We start from the raw sequence: 16,499 nt of genomic DNA on the forward strand, positions 1-16,499 counted from the left end.
TGCTCAGCAGGCAGCACTGGACTGGACTGGATTACAGCTGATACAAGGTGTGAAGGAACAAGGGGTGGCTGTGGGCATGCACTTGCTGCCGCTGCCAGTGTTTATCTGCATGGCAGCAGGGCATTTGGGCGTTGCCAGGAAGGCGTTTTTATGTAGATTCCTCCTCTTTCAGCACTGCATTGTGGTGCAAGCAAAAGAAGCAAATCCTGTCTGGCTTCCTCTCCGGCCTTTATTCACCTCCCGTGTAGCTGTGAGTGTGTGAGCCTGCAGGGCCCCATGGAATTGCCTAGAAGTAGGCTGAATCGCTGCAAGGGCTGAACAGCAGTATCGGGCAGGCTCGGGCAACGCGCGGCCCGTTCGGGTTATCGCTTCTCGGCCTTTTGGCTAAGATCAAGTGTAGTATCTGTTCTTATCAGTTTAATATCTGATACGTCCCCTATCTGGGGACCATATATTAAATGGATTTTTAGAACAGGGAGATGGAAATAGAGCTTGCTCTGTCCACTCCACGCATTGACCTGGTATTGCAGTATTTCCAGGACCGGTGCACCCTTTCCTTATGTGTTGACTAAAAGCAGATTCCAAAAGTGTTTTTTGTCTTTGCTATTGTTTCTGTCTTTCTGAAGGGATCTCCCCTTTTAATCCCATTATTTCAACACCTGTTGGACAATGCATGAGTGATAATGAGCTCATTGATTAAATGCAATTAATGAATAGATTGCCACCTCTTGTTGTGTGTCGTCTGTGTTTCTGTGTTTCCGGCATTTCACATTGGAACACCTCATTCACCTTCCTTGTCTTCTCTCCGCCCTCCCTTTTAGGTAAGTTAAAGAGCTGCACCTGAGCCAGCCACTGATTGATTGATTGATTGATTGATTGATTGATTGATTGATTGATTGATTGATTGATGCAGCACAACAGTCAAATAGTGGAGTGGAGTAGGGGAACAGCAAACAGCCAATAAAGCAGCCCGCCCGCTCGCCTGCCCGCCACAATGGACCTACCTGTGTACACTAGATGGATGTGATGGAATGTACTGTCGTCCCTACATTTCAAGAAGAAGTAAGAATTGCAGTTGCAACAAAGCCTTGCTTGCCTACAAAGAGAGCAGCAATTTGGATTTGTTACTATGTTACCTAGAAGAATAACAAACTGTGCAAGGATGGAGGTTGTAGGAGCAAGGAGAAGTTGTCTGTAAAGTTGGTGGATGCCTATTTTCCATTTTGCAGTCCCTTGTCTCCCTCTTGTGGCCTCCTGGAGGCAACTAGCTGTGCAAAAAAAAGACAGCCTGGCGGCCGGCTGTTGCAGTGTTGCCCTCTCAGGCAACACTGAGTGACTGACTGAGCCTCACCGTCTTATATAAAGTTCAGACGGAACTTTGCACGTGTCATAGTGGAGCCCTCAGGATTCCAGAGCCAGCTTTCTGACATCATAATGGGGCCTCAGAGATAAAAGCCTGGGCCCAGGCAGTGTTGGTCAGTGCTGCTCAGCAGGCAGCACTGGACTGGACTGGATTACAGCTGATACAAGGTGTGAAGGAACAAGGGGTGGCTGTGGGCATGCACTTGCTGCCGCTGCCAGTGTTTATCTGCATGGCAGCAGGGCATTTGGGCGTTGCCAGGAAGGCGTTTTTATGTAGATTCCTCCTCTTTCAGCACTGCATTGTGGTGCAAGCAAAAGAAGCAAATCCTGTCTGGCTTCCTCTCCGGCCTTTATTCACCTCCCGTGTAGCTGTGAGTGTGTGAGCCTGCAGGGCCCCATGGAATTGCCTAGAAGTAGGCTGAATCGCTGCAAGGGCTGAACAGCAGTATCGGGCAGGCTCGGGCAACGCGCGGCCCGTTCGGGTTATCCGGGTTATCGCTTCTCGGCCTTTTGGCTAAGATCAAGTGTAGTATCTGTTCTTATCAGTTTAATATCTGATACGTCCCCTATCTGGGGACCATATATTAAATGGATTTTTAGAACAGGGAGATGGAAATAGAGCTTGCTCTGTCCACTCCACGCATTGACCTGGTATTGCAGTATTTCCAGGACCGGTGCACCCTTTCCTTATGTGTTGACTAAAAGCAGATTCCAAAAGTGTTTTTTGTCTTTGCTATTGTTTCTGTCTTTCTGAAGGGATCTCCCCTTTTAATCCCATTATTTCAACACCTGTTGGACAATGCATGAGTGATAATGAGCTCATTGATTAAATGCAATTAATGAATAGATTGCCACCTCTTGTTGTGTGTCGTCTGTGTTTCTGTGTTTCCGGCATTTCACATTGGAACACCTCATTCACCTTCCTTGTCTTCTCTCCGCCCTCCCTTTTAGGTAAGTTAAAGAGCTGCACCTGAGCCAGCCACTGATTGATTGATTGATTGATTGATTGATTGATTGATTGATTGATTGATTGATTGATTGATTGATTGATTGATTGATTGATTGATTGATGCAGCACAACAGTCAAATAGTGGAGTGGAGTAGGGGAACAGCAAACAGCCAATAAAGCAGCCCGCCCGCTCGCCTGCCCGCCACAATGGACCTACCTGTGTACACTAGATGGATGTGATGGAATGTACTGTCGTCCCTACATTTCAAGAAGAAGTAAGAATTGCAGTTGCAACAAAGCCTTGCTTGCCTACAAAGAGAGCAGCAATTTGGATTTGTTACTATGTTACCTAGAAGAATAACAAACTGTGCAAGGATGGAGGTTGTAGGAGCAAGGAGAAGTTGTCTGTAAAGTTGGTGGATGCCTATTTTCCATTTTGCAGTCCCTTGTCTCCCTCTTGTGGCCTCCTGGAGGCAACTAGCTGTGCAAAAAAAAGACAGCCTGGCGGCCGGCTGTTGCAGTGTTGCCCTCTCAGGCAACACTGAGTGACTGACTGAGCCTCACCGTCTTATATAAAGTTCAGACGGAACTTTGCACGTGTCATAGTGGAGCCCTCAGGATTCCAGAGCCAGCTTTCTGACATCATAATGGGGCCTCAGAGATAAAAGCCTGGGCCCAGGCAGTGTTGGTCAGTGCTGCTCAGCAGGCAGCACTGGACTGGACTGGATTACAGCTGATACAAGGTGTGAAGGAACAAGGGGTGGCTGTGGGCATGCACTTGCTGCCGCTGCCAGTGTTTATCTGCATGGCAGCAGGGCATTTGGGCGTTGCCAGGAAGGCGTTTTTATGTAGATTCCTCCTCTTTCAGCACTGCATTGTGGTGCAAGCAAAAGAAGCAAATCCTGTCTGGCTTCCTCTCCGGCCTTTATTCACCTCCCGTGTAGCTGTGAGTGTGTGAGCCTGCAGGGCCCCATGGAATTGCCTAGAAGTAGGCTGAATCGCTGCAAGGGCTGAACAGCAGTATCGGGCAGGCTCGGGCAACGCGCGGCCCGTTCGGGTTATCGCTTCTCGGCCTTTTGGCTAAGATCAAGTGTAGTATCTGTTCTTATCAGTTTAATATCTGATACGTCCCCTATCTGGGGACCATATATTAAATGGATTTTTAGAACAGGGAGATGGAAATAGAGCTTGCTCTGTCCACTCCACGCATTGACCTGGTATTGCAGTATTTCCAGGACCGGTGCACCCTTTCCTTATGTGTTGACTAAAAGCAGATTCCAAAAGTGTTTTTTGTCTTTGCTATTGTTTCTGTCTTTCTGAAGGGATCTCCCCTTTTAATCCCATTATTTCAACACCTGTTGGACAATGCATGAGTGATAATGAGCTCATTGATTAAATGCAATTAATGAATAGATTGCCACCTCTTGTTGTGTGTCGTCTGTGTTTCTGTGTTTCCGGCATTTCACATTGGAACACCTCATTCACCTTCCTTGTCTTCTCTCCGCCCTCCCTTTTAGGTAAGTTAAAGAGCTGCACCTGAGCCAGCCACTGATTGATTGATTGATTGATTGATTGATTGATTGATTGATTGATTGCAGCACAACAGTCAAATAGTGGAGTGGAGTAGGGGAACAGCAAACAGCCAATAAAGCAGCCCGCCCGCTCGCCTGCCCGCCACAATGGACCTACCTGTGTACACTAGATGGATGTGATGGAATGTACTGTCGTCCCTACATTTCAAGAAGAAGTAAGAATTGCAGTTGCAACAAAGCCTTGCTTGCCTACAAAGAGAGCAGCAATTTGGATTTGTTACTATGTTACCTAGAAGAATAACAAACTGTGCAAGGATGGAGGTTGTAGGAGCAAGGAGAAGTTGTCTGTAAAGTTGGTGGATGCCTATTTTCCATTTTGCAGTCCCTTGTCTCCCTCTTGTGGCCTCCTGGAGGCAACTAGCTGTGCAAAAAAAAGACAGCCTGGCGGCCGGCTGTTGCAGTGTTGCCCTCTCAGGCAACACTGAGTGACTGACTGAGCCTCACCGTCTTATATAAAGTTCAGACGGAACTTTGCACGTGTCATAGTGGAGCCCTCAGGATTCCAGAGCCAGCTTTCTGACATCATAATGGGGCCTCAGAGATAAAAGCCTGGGCCCAGGCAGTGTTGGTCAGTGCTGCTCAGCAGGCAGCACTGGACTGGACTGGATTACAGCTGATACAAGGTGTGAAGGAACAAGGGGTGGCTGTGGGCATGCACTTGCTGCCGCTGCCAGTGTTTATCTGCATGGCAGCAGGGCATTTGGGCGTTGCCAGGAAGGCGTTTTTATGTAGATTCCTCCTCTTTCAGCACTGCATTGTGGTGCAAGCAAAAGAAGCAAATCCTGTCTGGCTTCCTCTCCGGCCTTTATTCACCTCCCGTGTAGCTGTGAGTGTGTGAGCCTGCAGGGCCCCATGGAATTGCCTAGAAGTAGGCTGAATCGCTGCAAGGGCTGAACAGCAGTATCGGGCAGGCTCGGGCAACGCGCGGCCCGTTCGGGTTATCGCTTCTCGGCCTTTTGGCTAAGATCAAGTGTAGTATCTGTTCTTATCAGTTTAATATCTGATACGTCCCCTATCTGGGGACCATATATTAAATGGATTTTTAGAACAGGGAGATGGAAATAGAGCTTGCTCTGTCCACTCCACGCATTGACCTGGTATTGCAGTATTTCCAGGACCGGTGCACCCTTTCCTTATGTGTTGACTAAAAGCAGATTCCAAAAGTGTTTTTTGTCTTTGCTATTGTTTCTGTCTTTCTGAAGGGATCTCCCCTTTTAATCCCATTATTTCAACACCTGTTGGACAATGCATGAGTGATAATGAGCTCATTGATTAAATGCAATTAATGAATAGATTGCCACCTCTTGTTGTGTGTCGTCTGTGTTTCTGTGTTTCCGGCATTTCACATTGGAACACCTCATTCACCTTCCTTGTCTTCTCTCCGCCCTCCCTTTTAGGTAAGTTAAAGAGCTGCACCTGAGCCAGCCACTGATTGATTGATTGATTGATTGATTGATTGATTGATGCAGCACAACAGTCAAATAGTGGAGTGGAGTAGGGGAACAGCAAACAGCCAATAAAGCAGCCCGCCCGCTCGCCTGCCCGCCACAATGGACCTACCTGTGTACACTAGATGGATGTGATGGAATGTACTGTCGTCCCTACATTTCAAGAAGAAGTAAGAATTGCAGTTGCAACAAAGCCTTGCTTGCCTACAAAGAGAGCAGCAATTTGGATTTGTTACTATGTTACCTAGAAGAATAACAAACTGTGCAAGGATGGAGGTTGTAGGAGCAAGGAGAAGTTGTCTGTAAAGTTGGTGGATGCCTATTTTCCATTTTGCAGTCCCTTGTCTCCCTCTTGTGGCCTCCTGGAGGCAACTAGCTGTGCAAAAAAAAGACAGCCTGGCGGCCGGCTGTTGCAGTGTTGCCCTCTCAGGCAACACTGAGTGACTGACTGAGCCTCACCGTCTTATATAAAGTTCAGACGGAACTTTGCACGTGTCATAGTGGAGCCCTCAGGATTCCAGAGCCAGCTTTCTGACATCATAATGGGGCCTCAGAGATAAAAGCCTGGGCCCAGGCAGTGTTGGTCAGTGCTGCTCAGCAGGCAGCACTGGACTGGACTGGATTACAGCTGATACAAGGTGTGAAGGAACAAGGGGTGGCTGTGGGCATGCACTTGCTGCCGCTGCCAGTGTTTATCTGCATGGCAGCAGGGCATTTGGGCGTTGCCAGGAAGGCGTTTTTATGTAGATTCCTCCTCTTTCAGCACTGCATTGTGGTGCAAGCAAAAGAAGCAAATCCTGTCTGGCTTCCTCTCCGGCCTTTATTCACCTCCCGTGTAGCTGTGAGTGTGTGAGCCTGCAGGGCCCCATGGAATTGCCTAGAAGTAGGCTGAATCGCTGCAAGGGCTGAACAGCAGTATCGGGCAGGCTCGGGCAACGCGCGGCCCGTTCGGGTTATCGCTTCTCGGCCTTTTGGCTAAGATCAAGTGTAGTATCTGTTCTTATCAGTTTAATATCTGATACGTCCCCTATCTGGGGACCATATATTAAATGGATTTTTAGAACAGGGAGATGGAAATAGAGCTTGCTCTGTCCACTCCACGCATTGACCTGGTATTGCAGTATTTCCAGGACCGGTGCACCCTTTCCTTATGTGTTGACTAAAAGCAGATTCCAAAAGTGTTTTTTGTCTTTGCTATTGTTTCTGTCTTTCTGAAGGGATCTCCCCTTTTAATCCCATTATTTCAACACCTGTTGGACAATGCATGAGTGATAATGAGCTCATTGATTAAATGCAATTAATGAATAGATTGCCACCTCTTGTTGTGTGTCGTCTGTGTTTCTGTGTTTCCGGCATTTCACATTGGAACACCTCATTCACCTTCCTTGTCTTCTCTCCGCCCTCCCTTTTAGGTAAGTTAAAGAGCTGCACCTGAGCCAGCCACTGATTGATTGATTGATTGATTGATTGATTGATTGATTGATGCAGCACAACAGTCAAATAGTGGAGTGGAGTAGGGGAACAGCAAACAGCCAATAAAGCAGCCCGCCCGCTCGCCTGCCCGCCACAATGGACCTACCTGTGTACACTAGATGGATGTGATGGAATGTACTGTCGTCCCTACATTTCAAGAAGAAGTAAGAATTGCAGTTGCAACAAAGCCTTGCTTGCCTACAAAGAGAGCAGCAATTTGGATTTGTTACTATGTTACCTAGAAGAATAACAAACTGTGCAAGGATGGAGGTTGTAGGAGCAAGGAGAAGTTGTCTGTAAAGTTGGTGGATGCCTATTTTCCATTTTGCAGTCCCTTGTCTCCCTCTTGTGGCCTCCTGGAGGCAACTAGCTGTGCAAAAAAAAGACAGCCTGGCGGCCGGCTGTTGCAGTGTTGCCCTCTCAGGCAACACTGAGTGACTGACTGAGCCTCACCGTCTTATATAAAGTTCAGACGGAACTTTGCACGTGTCATAGTGGAGCCCTCAGGATTCCAGAGCCAGCTTTCTGACATCATAATGGGGCCTCAGAGATAAAAGCCTGGGCCCAGGCAGTGTTGGTCAGTGCTGCTCAGCAGGCAGCACTGGACTGGACTGGATTACAGCTGATACAAGGTGTGAAGGAACAAGGGGTGGCTGTGGGCATGCACTTGCTGCCGCTGCCAGTGTTTATCTGCATGGCAGCAGGGCATTTGGGCGTTGCCAGGAAGGCGTTTTTATGTAGATTCCTCCTCTTTCAGCACTGCATTGTGGTGCAAGCAAAAGAAGCAAATCCTGTCTGGCTTCCTCTCCGGCCTTTATTCACCTCCCGTGTAGCTGTGAGTGTGTGAGCCTGCAGGGCCCCATGGAATTGCCTAGAAGTAGGCTGAATCGCTGCAAGGGCTGAACAGCAGTATCGGGCAGGCTCGGGCAACGCGCGGCCCGTTCGGGTTATCGCTTCTCGGCCTTTTGGCTAAGATCAAGTGTAGTATCTGTTCTTATCAGTTTAATATCTGATACGTCCCCTATCTGGGGACCATATATTAAATGGATTTTTAGAACAGGGAGATGGAAATAGAGCTTGCTCTGTCCACTCCACGCATTGACCTGGTATTGCAGTATTTCCAGGACCGGTGCACCCTTTCCTTATGTGTTGACTAAAAGCAGATTCCAAAAGTGTTTTTTGTCTTTGCTATTGTTTCTGTCTTTCTGAAGGGATCTCCCCTTTTAATCCCATTATTTCAACACCTGTTGGACAATGCATGAGTGATAATGAGCTCATTGATTAAATGCAATTAATGAATAGATTGCCACCTCTTGTTGTGTGTCGTCTGTGTTTCTGTGTTTCCGGCATTTCACATTGGAACACCTCATTCACCTTCCTTGTCTTCTCTCCGCCCTCCCTTTTAGGTAAGTTAAAGAGCTGCACCTGAGCCAGCCACTGATTGATGATTGATTGATTGATTGATTGATTGATTGATTGATTGATTGATTGATTGATGCAGCACAACAGTCAAATAGTGGAGTGGAGTAGGGGAACAGCAAACAGCCAATAAAGCAGCCCGCCCGCTCGCCTGCCCGCCACAATGGACCTACCTGTGTACACTAGATGGATGTGATGGAATGTACTGTCGTCCCTACATTTCAAGAAGAAGTAAGAATTGCAGTTGCAACAAAGCCTTGCTTGCCTACAAAGAGAGCAGCAATTTGGATTTGTTACTATGTTACCTAGAAGAATAACAAACTGTGCAAGGATGGAGGTTGTAGGAGCAAGGAGAAGTTGTCTGTAAAGTTGGTGGATGCCTATTTTCCATTTTGCAGTCCCTTGTCTCCCTCTTGTGGCCTCCTGGAGGCAACTAGCTGTGCAAAAAAAAGACAGCCTGGCGGCCGGCTGTTGCAGTGTTGCCCTCTCAGGCAACACTGAGTGACTGACTGAGCCTCACCGTCTTATATAAAGTTCAGACGGAACTTTGCACGTGTCATAGTGGAGCCCTCAGGATTCCAGAGCCAGCTTTCTGACATCATAATGGGGCCTCAGAGATAAAAGCCTGGGCCCAGGCAGTGTTGGTCAGTGCTGCTCAGCAGGCAGCACTGGACTGGACTGGATTACAGCTGATACAAGGTGTGAAGGAACAAGGGGTGGCTGTGGGCATGCACTTGCTGCCGCTGCCAGTGTTTATCTGCATGGCAGCAGGGCATTTGGGCGTTGCCAGGAAGGCGTTTTTATGTAGATTCCTCCTCTTTCAGCACTGCATTGTGGTGCAAGCAAAAGAAGCAAATCCTGTCTGGCTTCCTCTCCGGCCTTTATTCACCTCCCGTGTAGCTGTGAGTGTGTGAGCCTGCAGGGCCCCATGGAATTGCCTAGAAGTAGGCTGAATCGCTGCAAGGGCTGAACAGCAGTATCGGGCAGGCTCGGGCAACGCGCGGCCCGTTCGGGTTATCGCTTCTCGGCCTTTTGGCTAAGATCAAGTGTAGTATCTGTTCTTATCAGTTTAATATCTGATACGTCCCCTATCTGGGGACCATATATTAAATGGATTTTTAGAACAGGGAGATGGAAATAGAGCTTGCTCTGTCCACTCCACGCATTGACCTGGTATTGCAGTATTTCCAGGACCGGTGCACCCTTTCCTTATGTGTTGACTAAAAGCAGATTCCAAAAGTGTTTTTTGTCTTTGCTATTGTTTCTGTCTTTCTGAAGGGATCTCCCCTTTTAATCCCATTATTTCAACACCTGTTGGACAATGCATGAGTGATAATGAGCTCATTGATTAAATGCAATTAATGAATAGATTGCCTCCTCTTGTTGTGTGTCGTCTGTGTTTCTGTGTTTCCGGCATTTCACATTGGAACACCTCATTCACCTTCCTTGTCTTCTCTCCGCCCTCCCTTTTAGGTAAGTTAAAGAGCTGCACCTGAGCCAGCCACTGATTGATTGATTGATTGATTGATTGATTGATTGATTGATTGATTGATGCAGCACAACAGTCAAATAGTGGAGTGGAGTAGGGGAACAGCAAACAGCCAATAAAGCAGCCCGCCCGCTCGCCTGCCCGCCACAATGGACCTACCTGTGTACACTAGATGGATGTGATGGAATGTACTGTCGTCCCTACATTTCAAGAAGAAGTAAGAATTGCAGTTGCAACAAAGCCTTGCTTGCCTACAAAGAGAGCAGCAATTTGGATTTGTTACTATGTTACCTAGAAGAATAACAAACTGTGCAAGGATGGAGGTTGTAGGAGCAAGGAGAAGTTGTCTGTAAAGTTGGTGGATGCCTATTTTCCATTTTGCAGTCCCTTGTCTCCCTCTTGTGGCCTCCTGGAGGCAACTAGCTGTGCAAAAAAAAAGACAGCCTGGCGGCCGGCTGTTGCAGTGTTGCCCTCTCAGGCAACACTGAGTGACTGACTGAGCCTCACCGTCTTATATAAAGTTCAGACGGAACTTTGCACGTGTCATAGTGGAGCCCTCAGGATTCCAGAGCCAGCTTTCTGACATCATAATGGGGCCTCAGAGATAAAAGCCTGGGCCCAGGCAGTGTTGGTCAGTGCTGCTCAGCAGGCAGCACTGGACTGGACTGGATTACAGCTGATACAAGGTGTGAAGGAACAAGGGGTGGCTGTGGGCATGCACTTGCTGCCGCTGCCAGTGTTTATCTGCATGGCAGCAGGGCATTTGGGCGTTGCCAGGAAGGCGTTTTTATGTAGATTCCTCCTCTTTCAGCACTGCATTGTGGTGCAAGCAAAAGAAGCAAATCCTGTCTGGCTTCCTCTCCGGCCTTTATTCACCTCCCGTGTAGCTGTGAGTGTGTGAGCCTGCAGGGCCCCATGGAATTGCCTAGAAGTAGGCTGAATCGCTGCAAGGGCTGAACAGCAGTATCGGGCAGGCTCGGGCAACGCGCGGCCCGTTCGGGTTATCGCTTCTCGGCCTTTTGGCTAAGATCAAGTGTAGTATCTGTTCTTATCAGTTTAATATCTGATACGTCCCCTATCTGGGGACCATATATTAAATGGATTTTTAGAACAGGGAGATGGAAATAGAGCTTGCTCTGTCCACTCCACGCATTGACCTGGTATTGCAGTATTTCCAGGACCGGTGCACCCTTTCCTTATGTGTTGACTAAAAGCAGATTCCAAAAGTGTTTTTTGTCTTTGCTATTGTTTCTGTCTTTCTGAAGGGATCTCCCCTTTTAATCCCATTATTTCAACACCTGTTGGACAATGCATGAGTGATAATGAGCTCATTGATTAAATGCAATTAATGAATAGATTGCCACCTCTTGTTGTGTGTCGTCTGTGTTTCTGTGTTTCCGGCATTTCACATTGGAACACCTCATTCACCTTCCTTGTCTTCTCTCCGCCCTCCCTTTTAGGTAAGTTAAAGAGCTGCACCTGAGCCAGCCACTGATTGATTGATTGATTGATTGATTGATTGATTGATTGATTGATTGATTGATTGATTGATGCAGCACAACAGTCAAATAGTGGAGTGGAGTAGGGGAACAGCAAACAGCCAATAAAGCAGCCCGCCCGCTCGCCTGCCCGCCACAATGGACCTACCTGTGTACACTAGATGGATGTGATGGAATGTACTGTCGTCCCTACATTTCAAGAAGAAGTAAGAATTGCAGTTGCAACAAAGCCTTGCTTGCCTACAAAGAGAGCAGCAATTTGGATTTGTTACTATGTTACCTAGAAGAATAACAAACTGTGCAAGGATGGAGGTTGTAGGAGCAAGGAGAAGTTGTCTGTAAAGTTGGTGGATGCCTATTTTCCATTTTGCAGTCCCTTGTCTCCCTCTTGTGGCCTCCTGGAGGCAACTAGCTGTGCAAAAAAAAGACAGCCTGGCGGCCGGCTGTTGCAGTGTTGCCCTCTCAGGCAACACTGAGTGACTGACTGAGCCTCACCGTCTTATATAAAGTTCAGACAGAACTTTGCACGTGTCATAGTGGAGCCCTCAGGATTCCAGAGCCAGCTTTCTGACATCATAATGGGGCCTCAGAGATAAAAGCCTGGGCCCAGGCAGTGTTGGTCAGTGCTGCTCAGCAGGCAGCACTGGACTGGACTGGATTACAGCTGATACAAGGTGTGAAGGAACAAGGGGTGGCTGTGGGCATGCATGCACTTGCTGCCGCTGCCAGTGTTTATCTGCATGGCAGCAGGGCATTTGGGCGTTGCCAGGAAGGCGTTTTTATGTAGATTCCTCCTCTTTCAGCACTGCATTGTGGTGCAAGCAAAAGAAGCAAATCCTGTCTGGCTTCCTCTCCGGCCTTTATTCACCTCCCGTGTAGCTGTGAGTGTGTGAGCCTGCAGGGCCCCATGGAATTGCCTAGAAGTAGGCTGAATCGCTGCAAGGGCTGAACAGCAGTATCGGGCAGGCTCGGGCAACGCGCGGCCCGTTCGGGTTATCGCTTCTCGGCCTTTTGGCTAAGATCAAGTGTAGTATCTGTTCTTATCAGTTTAATATCTGATACGTCCCCTATCTGGGGACCATATATTAAATGGATTTTTAGAACAGGGAGATGGAAATAGAGCTTGCTCTGTCCACTCCACGCATTGACCTGGTATTGCAGTATTTCCAGGACCGGTGCACCCTTTCCTTATGTGTTGACTAAAAGCAGATTCCAAAAGTGTTTTTTGTCTTTGCTATTGTTTCTGTCTTTCTGAAGGGATCTCCCCTTTTAATCCCATTATTTCAACACCTGTTGGACAATGCATGAGTGATAATGAGCTCATTGATTAAATGCAATTAATGAATAGATTGCCACCTCTTGTTGTGTGTCGTCTGTGTTTCTGTGTTTCCGGCATTTCACATTGGAACACCTCATTCACCTTCCTTGTCTTCTCTCCGCCCTCCCTTTTAGGTAAGTTAAAGAGCTGCACCTGAGCCAGCCACTGATTGATTGATTGATTGATTGATTGATTGATTGATTGATTGATTGATTGATTGATGCAGCACAACAGTCAAATAGTGGAGTGGAGTAGGGGAACAGCAAACAGCCAATAAAGCAGCCCGCCCGCTCGCCTGCCCGCCACAATGGACCTACCTGTGTACACTAGATGGATGTGATGGAATGTACTGTCGTCCCTACATTTCAAGAAGAAGTAAGAATTGCAGTTGCAACAAAGCCTTGCTTGCCTACAAAGAGAGCAGCAATTTGGATTTGTTACTATGTTACCTAGAAGAATAACAAACTGTGCAAGGATGGAGGTTGTAGGAGCAAGGAGAAGTTGTCTGTAAAGTTGGTGGATGCCTATTTTCCATTTTGCAGTCCCTTGTCTCCCTCTTGTGGCCTCCTGGAGGCAACTAGCTGTGCAAAAAAAAGACAGCCTGGCGGCCGGCTGTTGCAGTGTTGCCCTCTCAGGCAACACTGAGTGACTGACTGAGCCTCACCGTCTTATATAAAGTTCAGACGGAACTTTGCACGTGTCATAGTGGAGCCCTCAGGATTCCAGAGCCAGCTTTCTGACATCATAATGGGGCCTCAGAGATAAAAGCCTGGGCCCAGGCAGTGTTGGTCAGTGCTGCTCAGCAGGCAGCACTGGACTGGACTGGATTACAGCTGATACAAGGTGTGAAGGAACAAGGGGTGGCTGTGGGCATGCACTTGCTGCCGCTGCCAGTGTTTATCTGCATGGCAGCAGGGCATTTGGGCGTTGCCAGGAAGGCGTTTTTATGTAGATTCCTCCTCTTTCAGCACTGCATTGTGGTGCAAGCAAAAGAAGCAAATCCTGTCTGGCTTCCTCTCCGGCCTTTATTCACCTCCCGTGTAGCTGTGAGTGTGTGAGCCTGCAGGGCCCCATGGAATTGCCTAGAAGTAGGCTGAATCGCTGCAAGGGCTGAACAGCAGTATCGGGCAGGCTCGGGCAACGCGCGGCCCGTTCGGGTTATCGCTTCTCGGCCTTTTGGCTAAGATCAAGTGTAGTATCTGTTCTTATCAGTTTAATATCTGATACGTCCCCTATCTGGGGACCATATATTAAATGGATTTTTAGAACAGGGAGATGGAAATAGAGCTTGCTCTGTCCACTCCACGCATTGACCTGGTATTGCAGTATTTCCAGGACCGGTGCACCCTTTCCTTATGTGTTGACTAAAAGCAGATTCCAAAAGTGTTTTTTGTCTTTGCTATTGTTTCTGTCTTTCTGAAGGGATCTCCCCTTTTAATCCCATTATTTCAACACCTGTTGGACAATGCATGAGTGATAATGAGCTCATTGATTAAATGCAATTAATGAATAGATTGCCACCTCTTGTTGTGTGTCGTCTGTGTTTCTGTGTTTCCGGCATTTCACATTGGAACACCTCATTCACCTTCCTTGTCTTCTCTCCGCCCTCCCTTTTAGGTAAGTTAAAGAGCTGCACCTGAGCCAGCCACTGATTGATTGATTGATTGATTGATTGATGCAGCACAACAGTCAAATAGTGGAGTGGAGTAGGGGAACAGCAAACAGCCAATAAAGCAGCCCGCCCGCTCGCCTGCCCGCCACAATGGACCTACCTGTGTACACTAGATGGATGTGATGGAATGTACTGTCGTCCCTACATTTCAAGAAGAAGTAAGAATTGCAGTTGCAACAAAGCCTTGCTTGCCTACAAAGAGAGCAGCAATTTGGATTTGTTACTATGTTACCTAGAAGAATAACAAACTGTGCAAGGATGGAGGTTGTAGGAGCAAGGAGAAGTTGTCTGTAAAGTTGGTGGATGCCTATTTTCCATTTTGCAGTCCCTTGTCTCCCTCTTGTGGCCTCCTGGAGGCAACTAGCTGTGCAAAAAAAAAGACAGCCTGGCGGCCGGCTGTTGCAGTGTTGCCCTCTCAGGCAACACTGAGTGACTGACTGAGCCTCACCGTCTTATATAAAGTTCAGACGGAACTTTGCACGTGTCATAGTGGAGCCCTCAGGATTCCAGAGCCAGCTTTCTGACATCATAATGGGGCCTCAGAGATAAAAGCCTGGGCCCAGGCAGTGTTGGTCAGTGCTGCTCAGCAGGCAGCACTGGACTGGACTGGATTACAGCTGATACAAGGTGTGAAGGAACAAGGGGTGGCTGTGGGCATGCACTTGCTGCCGCTGCCAGTGTTTATCTGCATGGCAGCAGGGCATTTGGGCGTTGCCAGGAAGGCGTTTTTATGTAGATTCCTCCTCTTCCAGCACTGCATTGTGGTGCAAGCAAAAGAAGCAAATCCTGTCTGGCTTCCTCTCCGGCCTTTATTCACCTCCCGTGTAGCTGTGAGTGTGTGAGCCTGCAGGGCCCCATGGAATTGCCTAGAAGTAGGCTGAATCGCTGCAAGGGCTGAACAGCAGTATCGGGCAGGCTCGGGCAACGCGCGGCCCGTTCGGGTTATCGCTTCTCGGCCTTTTGGCTAAGATCAAGTGTAGTATCTGTTCTTATCAGTTTAATATCTGATACGTCCCCTATCTGGGGACCATATATTAAATGGATTTTTAGAACAGGGAGATGGAAATAGAGCTTGCTCTGTACACTCCACGCATTGACCTGGTATTGCAGTATTTCCAGGACCGGTGCACCCTTTCCTTATGTGTTGACTAAAAGCAGATTCCAAAAGTGTTTTTTGTTTTTGCTATTGTTTCTGTCTTTCTGAAGGGATCTCCCCTTTTAATCCCATTATTTCAACACCTGTTGGACAATGCATGAGTGATAATGAGCTCATTGATTAAATGCAATTAATGAATAGATTGCCACCTCTTGTTGTGTGTCGTCTGTGTTTCTGTGTTTCCGGCATTTCACATTGGAACACCTCATTCACCTTCCTTGTCTTCTCTCCGCCCTCCCTTTTAGGTAAGTTAAAGAGCTGCACCTGAGCCAGCCACTGATTGATTGATTGATTGATTGATTGATTGATTGATTGATTGATTGATGCAGCACAACAGTCAAATAGTGGAGTGGAGTAGGGGAACAGCAAACAGCCAATAAAGCAGCCCGCCCGCTCGCCTGCCCGCCACAATGGACCTACCTGTGTACACTAGATGGATGTGATGGAATGTACTGTCGTCCCTACATTTCAAGAAGAAGTAAGAATTGCAGTTGCAACAAAGCCTTGCTTGCCTACAAAGAGAGCAGCAATTTGGATTTGTTACTATGTTACCTAGAAGAATAACAAACTGTGCAAGGATGGAGGTTGTAGGAGCAAGGAGAAGTTGTCTGTAAAGTTGGTGGATGCCTATTTTCCATTTTGCAGTCCCTTGTCTCCCTCTTGTGGCCTCCTGGAGGCAACTAGCTGTGCAAAAAAAAGACAGCCTGGCGGCCGGCTGTTGCAGTGTTGCCCTCTCAGGCAACACTGAGTGACTGACTGAGCCTCACCGTCTTATATAAAGTTCAGACGGAACTTTGCACGTGTCATAGTGGAGCCCTCAGGATTCCAGAGCCAGCTTTCTGACATCATAATGGGGCCTCAGAGATAAAAGCCTGGGCCCAGGCAGTGTTGGTCAGTGCTGCTCAGCAGGCAGCACTGGACTGGACTGGATTACAGCTGATACAAGGTGTGAAGGAACAAGGGGTGGCTGTGGGCATGCACTTGCTGCCGCTGCCAGTGTTTATCTGCATGGCAGCAGGGCATTTGGGCGTTGCCAGGAAGGCGTTTTTATGTAGATTCCTCCTCTTTCAGCACTGCATTGTGGTGCAAGCAAAAGAAGCAAATCCTGTCTGGCTTCCTCTC

At 47.9% G+C, this 16,499-nt stretch overlaps 11 non-coding genes across 11 annotated transcripts; all 11 read left to right on the forward strand.

Annotated features, from left to right (window-relative positions):
• Nucleotides 1-364: 364 nt before the first annotated feature.
• On the forward strand, nt 365-555 carry LOC142716274 (U2 spliceosomal RNA). Its single transcript, XR_012871526.1, has one exon. It is a non-coding gene; the product is annotated as a U2 spliceosomal RNA (small nuclear RNA).
• Nucleotides 556-1,856: 1,301 nt separating this feature from the next.
• On the forward strand, nt 1,857-2,047 carry LOC142716275 (U2 spliceosomal RNA). Its single transcript, XR_012871527.1, has one exon. It is a non-coding gene; the product is annotated as a U2 spliceosomal RNA (small nuclear RNA).
• A 1,324-nt stretch (nt 2,048-3,371) lies between these two features.
• Nucleotides 3,372-3,562, forward strand: LOC142716276 (U2 spliceosomal RNA). Its single transcript, XR_012871528.1, has one exon. It is a non-coding gene; the product is annotated as a U2 spliceosomal RNA (small nuclear RNA).
• A 1,281-nt stretch (nt 3,563-4,843) lies between these two features.
• Nucleotides 4,844-5,034, forward strand: LOC142716278 (U2 spliceosomal RNA). Its single transcript, XR_012871530.1, has one exon. It is a non-coding gene; the product is annotated as a U2 spliceosomal RNA (small nuclear RNA).
• Nucleotides 5,035-6,306: 1,272 nt separating this feature from the next.
• On the forward strand, nt 6,307-6,497 carry LOC142716280 (U2 spliceosomal RNA). Its single transcript, XR_012871531.1, has one exon. It is a non-coding gene; the product is annotated as a U2 spliceosomal RNA (small nuclear RNA).
• Nucleotides 6,498-7,773: 1,276 nt separating this feature from the next.
• LOC142716281 (U2 spliceosomal RNA) lies at nt 7,774-7,964 on the forward strand. The gene has a single exon (XR_012871532.1). It is a non-coding gene; the product is annotated as a U2 spliceosomal RNA (small nuclear RNA).
• Nucleotides 7,965-9,259: 1,295 nt separating this feature from the next.
• Nucleotides 9,260-9,450, forward strand: LOC142716282 (U2 spliceosomal RNA). The gene has a single exon (XR_012871533.1). It is a non-coding gene; the product is annotated as a U2 spliceosomal RNA (small nuclear RNA).
• Nucleotides 9,451-10,735: 1,285 nt separating this feature from the next.
• Nucleotides 10,736-10,926, forward strand: LOC142716283 (U2 spliceosomal RNA). The gene has a single exon (XR_012871534.1). It is a non-coding gene; the product is annotated as a U2 spliceosomal RNA (small nuclear RNA).
• A 1,300-nt stretch (nt 10,927-12,226) lies between these two features.
• On the forward strand, nt 12,227-12,417 carry LOC142716284 (U2 spliceosomal RNA). Its single transcript, XR_012871535.1, has one exon. It is a non-coding gene; the product is annotated as a U2 spliceosomal RNA (small nuclear RNA).
• Nucleotides 12,418-13,709: 1,292 nt separating this feature from the next.
• LOC142716285 (U2 spliceosomal RNA) lies at nt 13,710-13,900 on the forward strand. The gene has a single exon (XR_012871536.1). It is a non-coding gene; the product is annotated as a U2 spliceosomal RNA (small nuclear RNA).
• A 1,265-nt stretch (nt 13,901-15,165) lies between these two features.
• On the forward strand, nt 15,166-15,356 carry LOC142716304 (U2 spliceosomal RNA). Its single transcript, XR_012871553.1, has one exon. It is a non-coding gene; the product is annotated as a U2 spliceosomal RNA (small nuclear RNA).
• The last annotated feature ends 1,143 nt before the right edge of the window (nt 15,357-16,499 follow it).

Source organism: Rhinoderma darwinii, unplaced genomic scaffold (assembly GCF_050947455.1).
Source record: "Rhinoderma darwinii isolate aRhiDar2 unplaced genomic scaffold, aRhiDar2.hap1 Scaffold_448, whole genome shotgun sequence".
NCBI classification, from domain to species: domain Eukaryota; kingdom Metazoa; phylum Chordata; class Amphibia; order Anura; family Rhinodermatidae; genus Rhinoderma; species Rhinoderma darwinii.